The sequence below is a fragment of the Chanodichthys erythropterus genome, chromosome 22 (genome assembly GCF_024489055.1).
Source record: "Chanodichthys erythropterus isolate Z2021 chromosome 22, ASM2448905v1, whole genome shotgun sequence".
NCBI lineage: Eukaryota > Metazoa > Chordata > Actinopteri > Cypriniformes > Xenocyprididae > Chanodichthys > Chanodichthys erythropterus.
The window spans coordinates 7,037,493-7,049,579 of record NC_090242.1 but is presented as its reverse complement, the minus strand read 5'-3'; the positions used below and the strand labels follow the sequence as shown (position 1 = coordinate 7,049,579).

Here is a 12,087-nt window from a genome sequence, read left to right as displayed (position 1 = left end):
TGAGTTGCAATATAGTGTAAGGTTTACTTTGGCTTCGCTACTTTGTTGCATTTCCATTTTCAGGAAGGTGACTAATACGCAGATGTTTCCAGAAAACACACAGCAATGAACTGCTCAAATAGAGTTTCAAAATTTGTCGTCATATTTCATAATACTCCAACAGTATGATCAGTTTTATTTAGTACTTATGTACATTTGTATTGTGGATGTATTTGTATCTGAAGTTGGGCCTCATTCATTAAAACAGGAGCAGATCCTCTGCATAAAACATTTGTAAACTATTGCTCATGCAAATGATTGGATATTAGGTGATTATGCAATGCAAGATTATGCAAACTGAGGCAGTCATCATTACCATGGTAATTAATACGCTTCTTTATAATGGGTAACACCACGTCTACACGTCTCAACAGCTTGAGGCTGTCAACACTGGACGCGACAAAGCAACCATTGCAAATCCATTTGTTTCCGTGTTTCCTATGACCGGCTGTTCGCTGCAGATGTCACACTTTTAGGCGTGTGCAAAACTCTGAATCAAACCCTGAGATGACAGAAAATGCTGAACCTGATCTAAACTGGGTTGGATGCGTTTGGTTTTGTCAACTCTAAAACAACTCGGAAACTCTGGGATACAGGATTAGTTTTATGCTGACAATACCAAACACATCCAAACTTTTTGTTGGTACAATGATGCTGTCAACCCAGGCTTTGATCCTGAGTTCATGAGTGTGTGCACAAGAAAGTGTGAATAGCCAATCACATGATGTCAAACAGTGAAACTGCGATTTATAATAAGAGATTTTTATAAACAATTGAAGAATGTAAATACATTTACATAGCAAGAAGAAAAGAGATGTCTTCAAGAGAGGACAACTAAAAGAAAACATCGAGTGCAAGTGAAACAAGCTTATTTATAAAAGTCCACAGTGACTCAAACATTTTTAAGCTTTATTTATTGATATATATGTTGTAAAGCTTGTTTATATTACATATTATCTGTATATGTTTACTGTATATTCATTTAAACTAAAAGCTTGATATAGTTGCTAATATGTAATAGACAGAGCTATATAATTAATATATAAATAATAAATAATCATTGTCAGGAATCAGGTGATTTTGTCTTTAAAACTCTTTCACTGTAAACTGCTTTTATTTGAAGCAAGAGCTGTAAGGGGTGTGACTTCACTGCGTCAGAGATGTGTCACTTTGCTCAGTTTGAGATCTCTCACCCAGAATAAATCCTGCTACAGAGCAGGTCAGCCGTGGAGAGTAAGTTACTATGGCAATGAACACTGGTAAAAGCCACACCGCTTTTATGGTACCTAAAACCCAGGGTTGGCACAAATTAAACCGGCTTCATGGCCCAGGCCTTATTAGAGATGGAAATAAAATCTGCAGGACAGTGCCCATTCTTGCTTTAGTATGATACATAGACAAAAACCGACAAACTCAAGAAACGAACATTTTACAGTTCTTTTAAATGAGCATTTTTTTACCAGGCTCCTACATTTAGGTTCAGTAATTTCACTTTAATGGCAATGAAAAGGTTATTAGTCAGTTATTGAAATGCCTTATTTTCAAAAATGTCACTTTAGTCAATTCATTGGTATTTAACAAATTTGACTTTTTTTGCAAAAACGTCCACCTCTTTGGACAACAAGACAGTAAAACATCCATTTCTGTCAGTTTTACAGCAGCAAAAGGATCACTGTTGTGTTTTCTTGATACTCACGAAATCTTTCCACTGTAGCGATGGACAAGACATGATAAAAACTTGCAGCTCGGCAATTGAAAGTGGCTCATATGCGCACAGCCATTCATCTTGAAATCATATGACTCGATCTGCATCTTCCGATTGGTTCCTCTGTGGACTTAGAGGCTTTTGCTGACAAAGGGAAGTGGCCTTTAGCAGTTTCTGTCAACGAAACGTTATTTCTGAATGGGCTAATGCTTGGATTTAGCAGATTTGAAATGAAAGTATTTGATGAACGTATACTATGTGCCCATTCGTTCAATATCATTAACTCAGTTTTGACAGAGGTGGCATTTAGCGACTTTTGCATCTGAACTCTTCATATAAACACAAGAAACCAAACACAAAACAGGTGGCAAACATAATCAGTAACCATGGTAAAAAAAAAAGGAATAATCAAAAACCTAGGCAACCAATGAGACAGAAACTAAGGGGCCGTTTACACAAGACAGTTTTCAATTAAAAACTGAAACATTTTTATGCATTTTGCCTTTTTATTTACATGACAACAGCATTTTGGGCACCTAAAAGTGCAATTTTTTGAAAACGATACCGGTATCGCCACTAGGGCTGAAACGACATTATCAGCAACGTTGACAAAATTATCGAAAAATATTTTTGTTGTCGAATAGTCTTTTGATCTCATATGATTTATTTAAAGGGCCTGCAGTAATGTTGTTTGACCAGTTGGGCACTGTAGCCCTCCTGGTTTAAATCCAATAGAAGAAGGCACGGCGCTTCTGAGTGCATAGTGCAAACAAAGTCGAACCTGTAAAATGTGGGAGTTTAACATAGCATAAAACATGATGTTTAGCATAACTACAAAAAATGCTGTCATGTAGGGCCACCAACTCACTGTACATGAGTCCATTTTCTCATGCAGTGAAAGATGCATCACAGAGCATAGAGGACCCAGACAGCACGCCGAAAGATAAGACAGATCAGGTTTCTTTTGATATAAAACAAAGTCTTACATTTTAAATTCTGTCAATTTTACTACAGGATTCAAACAATACATGTGGTTTTGGCACTCTTTAATGTGGAGTGACAGATCGCTGTAGCGCCTATTCCTCTTTTCTACTATTACAGCACAAAATAAACATGAATGAATATTAAAAAGTATGTTGAAAGATACAGTACAATTTACTGAAATGAAACCAGCTCTAATGTAATCATTTAATCGGAGTTTCAACCACAGAAAGACTGCAATAAAACAGCTTGCAAACAGATATGTCACAAAATATTACATATTACCTCAGGAAAGCCATTCAGTGACCATAAACTCGATAGTTTAAAAAAAAAAAAAAAAAAAAGGGGGAAATCTAGAGAGGAGCATTTTTCTGAAATTTTTGCACAATATTACATATTCATATATTTACTCTTACACTCAAAAAAATGATTCTAGCTGCTTGTTCAGTTTATTTAAATAAAATAAGCTGAACCAACACAAATCTTTAGTTTTTTACTTAATTGGCATTCGCACTCAATTGTATTATGTTAAATGAAATTAAATTTGCAAAATGTTAGGTCAACCTAAACCATTTGTGTTGGGACTACATGAATCATTTATGTTGCATTGATTGAACCTGGGCAGTGGATTTCTAGTTCCCAGCATGCTTTGCGTAGGGAAAGATTGGGACAGTAAACGTTGAACTTAAGTGCTGTTTAATGTGTTTTTTAGTAAAGGGAAATACCTTTTAAAGTTTGAAGTTCAGTTATATTTGACATTTAAAAGAGTTTATGTTATGTCGATTTTTTGAGGTTACCATTATGCTGAAGTGTAGACCTTGTGGTTAGGCTCTAGGTGGCTACTTAAAACAAATTTATATTGTTCTCAATGAGCATTAACTGTGCTCAAGCCAGTAATGAGAAGTTCTTTATCTGATCATTACTTGCATGCTATAAATGTTACTTAGCATATGAATAAGTTTTATTTTAGTTTAGTTTTTATAGAAATATAAATAAATTAGTTTGAGGGCCAGCACAAAATTTACACAGTCTACATATGGTCATCAGCTTTTCCCCTCTCAATGGTCATGAAACATGTATGTCTGTGTACAACAGCTACTCAAAACCTAAGCACAAGCGCACATCTTCACCATGATGGTAACAAAAAAAAAACAAAAAAAGCACTGGTTGGATCAACAAGAATGAATTATGTTCAGGAAACATACACAGAATACGTCAAATGAAACTGGTGTGATCTCATTCAATTAGGATGAATTTCACTCATTAGTACAATTAACCTAGCTTAAGTTCAAATAAATCAGTTCAACTGTGTGGAAATAGGTGTCATAATTGAATTAAGTTAGACCAACAAGTTATTTTTTTGAGTGTATTAAAAAGTTATTTCAATTCCCAGACTAAATAAAAACACTTTTCCTCATTTTAACAGTATTTTTAACAAATTCATTAAAAATACACTTTCAGAAGCTGAAATATTAAAGTATAACTCAAGTATATATATAAGTATATAAAGTATTTTAACTAATTGCTAGTGGAATAATCGAACAAAGCATACTGATTATAGCCTGACTACGTCAGACTTCCTACTTCCGCTCAATTTCATTTCGCTTCTGTACTCAGTCTGATACAGCGTCAGAGCTTTCTGTTTGCCACCGGTCGGGAAACAGCCGGGCCAATCAACGAACAGAGGGCGGGCTGAGAGCCGTGACGTAGATGCTAAGCGCCGAGTTTTACATTGTAGGTTAGAGAAATCGAAAACCGAAACGACCGCGGAAATGGGAAACGAGACACGGGATGCAATTCGCTCTGTTATGGAGAACATTCAACTCTTTTCCAAACTGAAGCCAGAACAAGAAGAGTGTTTGATAAACATTTGTCTTATCATGTGTTTACAACAGGTTTACAGTGGAAGTTCAATCATAGATTTGAGTTCGATGCATGGTGTCTGTGCTTCGATGCGGCTGTAAAGGCACATAACATACGTCATAACTAAACGTATCTGATTGGCTTACGGGTAACCAATGATTTTAAACTTCAGACAAGCGCCCCCTAGCGAGAGAGAAAACACTTCTCTATTATGCCATTCCAGACTCTGTCTACGAAGCAAAGTGAAGTAGCAGAGTCAGTTATTACCAGGCTATACTGATTAACCAGTATAATAAAAATTGATTAGTCGATTAAGCGTTTCAATAATCAGCAGATTAATCGAATACCAAAATAATAATTAGTTGAAGCCCTAATCGTCACCATGTAAACCACAAAATTGCGAATTTGTGAAAACAATGACATGTGTATTACATGTTCAGCCTATAGGAGCATAGTGTTAATTTACAAAGTGGCCTGGCAGCAGAATGCAACATTTTGAATTGTTTGAGGATCCATGTGAACAGGGATCGTTTTGACATCATTGTCATCGATACATAAAAAATACAAAGTATTTTTAGTACGTCGCTGTCGTGTAAACACCCTCAGAAACAACATGAAAAACATAACATAATCCTAATTTTCACATCCCAACATATCAACTTTTGGCTTAACCAAAAGCATTTGGGAAACCTGTTTGAAAAGAGACACTTAAAGGTGCCGTAGAAAGATGCAATATAAGTCTAAGGTGTCCCCTGAATGTGTCTGTGAAGTTTTAGCTCAAAATACCCCATAGATTTTTTTTTTATTAATTTTTTTAACTGCCTATTTTGGGGCATCATTAACTATGCACCGATTCAGTCTGCGCGGCCCCTTTAAATCTCTTGCTCCCTGCCCTCCCGAGCTCTCGACTAATAAGTGCAGTTATACGGTGCATAAATTTTACACAGCTAATGTAACCCTCAAATGGATCTTTACAAGATGTTCGGCATTCATGCTGCATGCATGCATCGATTTCTGTGAGTATAGTATTTATTTGGATGTTTACATTTGATTCTGAATGAGTTTGATATTGCTCCATGGTTAACAGGCTAATGCTACACTGTTGGAGAGATTTATAAAGAATGAAGTTGTGTTTATGAATTATACAGACTGCAAATGTTTAATAATGAAAATAACGACGGCTCTTGTCTCTGTGAATACAGTAAGAAACGATGGTAACTTTAATCACATTTAACAGTACATTAGCAACATGCTAACGAAACATTTAGAAAGACAATTTACAAATATCACTAAAAATATCATGATATCGTGGATCAAGTCAGTTAATATTGCTCCATCTGTCATTTTTCGCTATTGTTCTTGCTTGCTTACCTAGTCTGATGATTCAGCTGTGCACAGATCCAGACGTTAATACTGGCTGCCCTTGTGTAATGCCTTGAACATGGGCTGGCATATGCAAATATTGGTGGCGTACATATTAATGATCCAGACTGTTATGTAACAGTCGGTGTTATGTTGAGATTCGCCTGTTTTCCGGAGGTCTTTTAAACAAATGAGTTTTATATACGAAGGTGGAAGCAATAGAGTTTGAAAATTAATCTTTTCCATGAACTCTTGTTATTCAACTATGCCAAGGTAAATTCAATTTTTGATTCTAGGGCACCTTTAACTTAATTTCAAACACTAAAAGGTATTTGACAAGTGCTTCAATGACATCATCACCCAACCTTCATCACCAAACCTTTTCAACTGTCAAGAAATGGCAAATGTAGCTTTTCCGTCTCTTTGTTTCTTCCTCTAAGCTTTCAAATCCACACATAATTCCTCATTCATGTGTCACTGTCCACTAAGCACTTAGTCCTGCCCTGTTTTCTCTTTGCTTTAATTCTTCTTTTTATTTTCTCTGCTCCCCTGCACTTTCATGACCCAGGTCTTATGACTCACTCAGCTTTAACTCGCTGGCCCAGCAGGCTCTTTCCGACAGCTTCATGACTTGTGGAAACAAATCTTTGTCATCCGCACTCTCTGCCTTTTCCAGACTTCAACTTTCCTTAAAGAATAAAGAGGAGTCTAGGGAGATACGGAGAGATTCCCAGCAGCTGTTCGCTGCCTTCACAGTGGCTTGAGGATATGCCCGGCTGAGTTTGTATGACATGTTCCATTAGACGTTTTTGTCCAGTGCTGACTCATAGGTCAAATGGGAACACATCCGGTATTTTCAGGAACCAGACATGGCATCACTGAATGTTGCAGCCGGAAATACAAGGATATAAAAATTGTAGTTTTCACAAAAGCTCTGGAGCTTCCAGAAATGTGCCGGATGAAGCGTTTTACTTAATCCAGCAGACTTTATCTGACAAATAAACAGGGATATCTACTGACATTGTAGAAAAAACAAAGGTGGTTGAAAATTGGTGAAGTTATCCTTTAAGGCTGTGACACACCAAGCCATTGGCCAATGTCTGAGCTGTTGTTGAGTGTCTGTCAGCCCAGTTTTTGTGGTTTTGCACTGTTGGCACTAGTCGGAGCATGTTGAATCTGCACATTGTTATTTTGGTATCATGGATATACTATTATAGTTTTTGTTAATATTTTGAATTCAATTTTATTTTTATATTTTCTCTTTTCATTTTAGTTAAAGTTTTAGTTATTTTGTTTTGTGTTTTTGTCATTTTTTAAAATGTTGATTTTCTTTAAATATCTTTATAGTTTTTTAAATTTTAGTTTTTAGTTATTTAGTACTTCAATTTAAACTAAACGGCAACAAGCTAAATAGTAGCTAGCTTTTTATATTTTATTTTATTTCAAGTAACATTTATTTTATGGTTTTAGTTTTAACTAACAATAATAACCTTGAATCGGCTTGGTTGAAAGAGACCACTCTGATTGGCTGGTTAGCATATAGTGAACCACTGCATGAGAAGAAAAATGGAAGTGATGAAAGCGAGCAAATGACTGAAGGCCTGTTCACACCAAGGACGATAACTATAATGATAACTTTACAGCATAAGAATATTTTTGGTCCATTTTCCAGAAGAGAAAGAATGAAATTCAGAAAGAAATGTCATAATAATAACCCATGACCCATAACCCATGAGGGTTTGGGGGCAAATCAACCAATGTTGGTCTACCAATTTGTAAAGACCTTGGTATATATTATATATATATTATATATTTTTCCATATATATATATATATATAATACATTTCCATTTATCACAAATGACACAGTTTCCCAAGAATTTAGAATTGTTTCCAAAGTAATGTTCTCTGAATCAAAAAAAGGTGTGCACATCCAAAAACTAAACTGGGCTGAACAAAGAAAAATAATAAAACATTTAAATTACAGCTCCAAAAATGTTATTATAAACAGCACAACGTTTTGACCAGTCAGGTCTTTATCAGGCACAATTTTTGCTAATTTCTGTGTGCAGGTTTCATTTGTTTAAAGTCCCCCTGAAATCAAAATGTTTTTAAGCTTTTAGTATGGTTATGAATAAGCTGGTGTGTTTCAAAACAATGACAAAATATGCATTTAGGAGATATGCATTCAAAACTTAGTCTCTCACTTCCTAAAATGGATCAGGGATTTTTATGACATCACCGCGGACTTCAGCTTCTCATCAAATCTTCTGTCCAATCAAATGCGCTCTAGAATCTAAAATCCCGTCTCCTACATTATAAATAGACGCAGCTAAAATCGGTCAATTGTTCACACATTTACTATTTTCTACATGGTGAATGGCAAATTAAGACAGTGTTAATATGCTTTCCATTGAGGTGAATTAAGTCAGGTTTCACGTTAGTGAGTAATAATGTACAACTTGCTTAATTTTTTATGCTAAAAAAAACAAGATAAACAGTGTGAACAAGAAACACATGGTTTGGTTTTTAGTAAATATATGTGTTTTCACATATCTACGGTCTCAAGGAGAATGTGATTCAATATGGTTCTGGGTGCCGGCGTGCTCCATGTAATTGCATTTCCATCCAAACACACGGAAAACAGAATCTGCAGTCTGTAATCTGTTTCCCCACCCTGCTCCAGCACATCCATGAACACTGGAATGAAGCAGTACTTATCGTGCCAGCACACAACTCATTTCAAGAGTGCAGACAAATACAAATGACGCATTGGCATATGCTAAAGGTCACATACCAATAGATATGGGGGGCCATGTTTTTGCATTTTCATTGGTGTCACATGACCTTCACACAGCTATCTATGCAGGCCATAAAAAAGACTAATGTTGACAAAATGTGGAATTCTGTTTTCTCTCTGAGCCTGTTTAGATTTCAGTTTCCAAATGGCACAGACTATCTAGATCAGTGATAATTAGTGGTGTTTGTAAAGGCAAGCATCACTATTTCTATTGCTCATTCTTGAGTTTAAGGATCTGAATAAATCCCACTGTGGAATATAATCGTTTTTATGATGCATCGCAATTCTGATGTGAACAATTCTGCATCGATGCATAAAAACAAGAATCTATTTTTAAAAAATGTGATTAAATAGGCCTATCAAACATATTAATGTACTGTTTTATGGGAAATAAAGTACTCTCACTATACATTAATAAAAACAAGTTTCATATGTCCTTCGGAAGCAAATTACTAACGTTTGATGTTCACAGATAATGTAGTTCTTGAAAGCAAATACTTGGGCACAAATACATGTATAAATGAGAAAATAAAGAACATGCATGAATGAAAAAATAAAGTAATGAAAGAGAATATCTCGATTTTCTTGTTTTGCAACAGGATCCACCTACCATTTTTGAGAAAATAAAGTGTTGGGACATGCTTGATGTTAACAAGAGTTGGACGCTGGATTTGCACAAAAGATTAACATGACGGCACATGCTAGTGGATGAGTTGAATCAACTCCACAGCAACTACATAAATTTATCCAGTAATCATTCAGAAACGTCTAAAACGTCTCCATCAGTGTCGACTCCGGTTTGAACAATGTAAGGCTGAACACCGTTACTGACAATCCTCATTTTGGCTGCGTGAGATTCTCCAGTTTTGTTGTTGTTGAGCTGTTAAAGCTCCGCCCTCTTCTGGAAAGGGGAGCTCATTTGCATTTAAAGGGACACACACAAAAACTGTGTTTTTGCTCACACCCAAATAGGGGCAAATTTGACAAGCTATAATAAATGATCTGTGGGGGATTTTGAGCTGAAACTTCACAGACACATTCTGGGGACACTAGAGAATTATATTACATCTTGTAAAAAGGGCATCATAGGTCCTCTTTAATATAGTAATTATTATTAGTAAAAGAATTAGAGGATTCACACCTCTACAACCCAACGTACTAAAATACACTTTCAACCACTGTTTGCTCTATGGACATGAAACATACTTAAAATTGCTAAGGATAGCTGTACTGCGCTAATACATTTCTAAGGAATCAGACTTAAGATTTAATAATAAAACGGCCCATATATAAGACTGTCATTGAAGAAGGACTTGACCCAAGTCATATCTAGATACCAGAATATCATAGAGACCTAGGAATGGGCTCTTTAGACTCAAGTAACCATTCAGCAACTACCCCGAAGACATTAGCAAACACAAACCCTGACAACCACTCACAACATCCTAGTCTTGTGCTGGAAAGTTTTGCATAGGCAAACACCTAGTTGTCTAGTGAATCCAGTTAAAGTTACTGTAGTGTTGTACTCAAGTAATGTAAAAAACAAGTCAGGCTGAAAGTTTTGAGATGTAATTGGAGGGAAACGTTCCCAGTCGAACGCTCAGTACAAACAACCCAGAGTATCCTTAAATAAATTTACTACTCCTATGTGAATGTACCACTTAATGTCAAAAGATGATATATAAGCGCGTCTACCAAGAGGTCAGGGCTTTTCCAAATAACACGCGCAGCTTGCTCAGAGAACACATACCAAATATGGCAAGATGTAGCATATGTTGCCTCTCAGTGAATCTCACACCCTCATACAAAAAATTTGTTTGTGTGAAAAGGATTGTCTTTTATCATATTGTCATTTCAATGGCATAGCCTGGCATGGTGACCGCTTAAAGATTTGGGGGAAATTATGTTTAAAGTTTCTTGGTTGAGTAAAAGTTGAATGGTACTATCAACATACAGTTTGTTTCTGTTCTGTTAACACAGGAATTTCAACACAGCATATATGCATGACTCCCTTCATCATATAACATTTTGATGGATTACATAGAAAACAAAAAATGCTTTCACTTTATAAGTGTGATTTTTTATGCATGTTTGCGGTGAATCAAGATGTGATGAATGAAAATGTTAATAAATATCTTTCTCTACATATATTAAAACTACTTGGTTCAAGATAAATGTACATTTATGCATTTAGTAGGGCCATATAAAATGTTTTATTTTTTCCAAATTCCATTTTTTTGTTGTTTTTTAATTTTTCTGGATTCCATTTTTTTCTCATTTGAATTTTTTTGATTGAATTAATTTTAATGGTTAAATTAAACTTTAGTAATCCAAAAGCATGTCTTATTAATTGAATATATAATTTAACAACAATTTATTAAAAGTTTAACAAAAATTTAATGTTTTAGGACTCTATGAAATACATTTTATCTTTACCAAAATAATTTTTTTTTTTTTTTTTTTTTTTTTTTTTACTTTTCTGGCTTCCACTTAAATGGCTTAATTAAATTTTAATAATGAAAAGGCATGTCTAAACTGAATTCATAAAAGCAACAAAATGTATATTTTTTTCTATGAAATGTTTTGTTTTAGTTTTTTTTCAGAAATTCATGTATATTTAAATTTTCTGGCAATCAAATGAAGGGATAAAATATTAATTTAATTTATCTTTTAACCATATGACATTCAACAAACTTTTTGTCAAACAAAGTGCTGCACAACACAGCTTTACTGTTAAAATGAAAAAAATTGAAGAAAAAATGTGATTATTCCTTAAATAAAGTTTTAATAATAATTTATTATTATTATTGTTATTAGTTAGTATTATTATTACATTGAGATGTAGTTACTGTACAACAGTAATATAAGTCTGTCACAATTTCTTGAAGCTAAACCAAATTTTTATTTTCTCAAATAAAACGATAAAATGCTCATAAAGTGAATTTTAGAGCGGCTCTGGAGATGAAGTTGATGCATTCATGTCCTCATATAGTGAGGCGGCAGAGGCTGAAAACACCGCAGGCATCACACATGCTTGGTAAATGAAACCGCACGTCTGCACCATTCATTCACACAGAGACACGCAGGATTCATATTTAAATAGTCTTTTTGCAGTTTTCACAGACACTAGTCTATATCACGACTTGATTTAAGTGCATTGACCTATTCATCAAAACTTGTGACATTTCTGTGACATTCCGCCTTATAATTCCGTTTTTATTACTGAATTCTGTGATTCCGTCCACATTTTCTACACTTATAGAAGCTCATGAGTGCTTTTTCAAAGTAAAACAGATGTGCATGTCATCTTATATCTCTGTGAAAACAAGCACCACCTG

The 12,087-nt window shown here is 34.9% G+C and overlaps 1 protein-coding gene across 1 annotated transcript in view; it reads right to left on the bottom strand.

The window, feature by feature from the left end:
* The window catches only part of pdlim4 (PDZ and LIM domain 4), a 50,071-nt gene that overhangs the window by 29,754 nt on the left and 8,230 nt on the right, over nt 1-12,087 (bottom strand). The window lies entirely within an intron of this gene.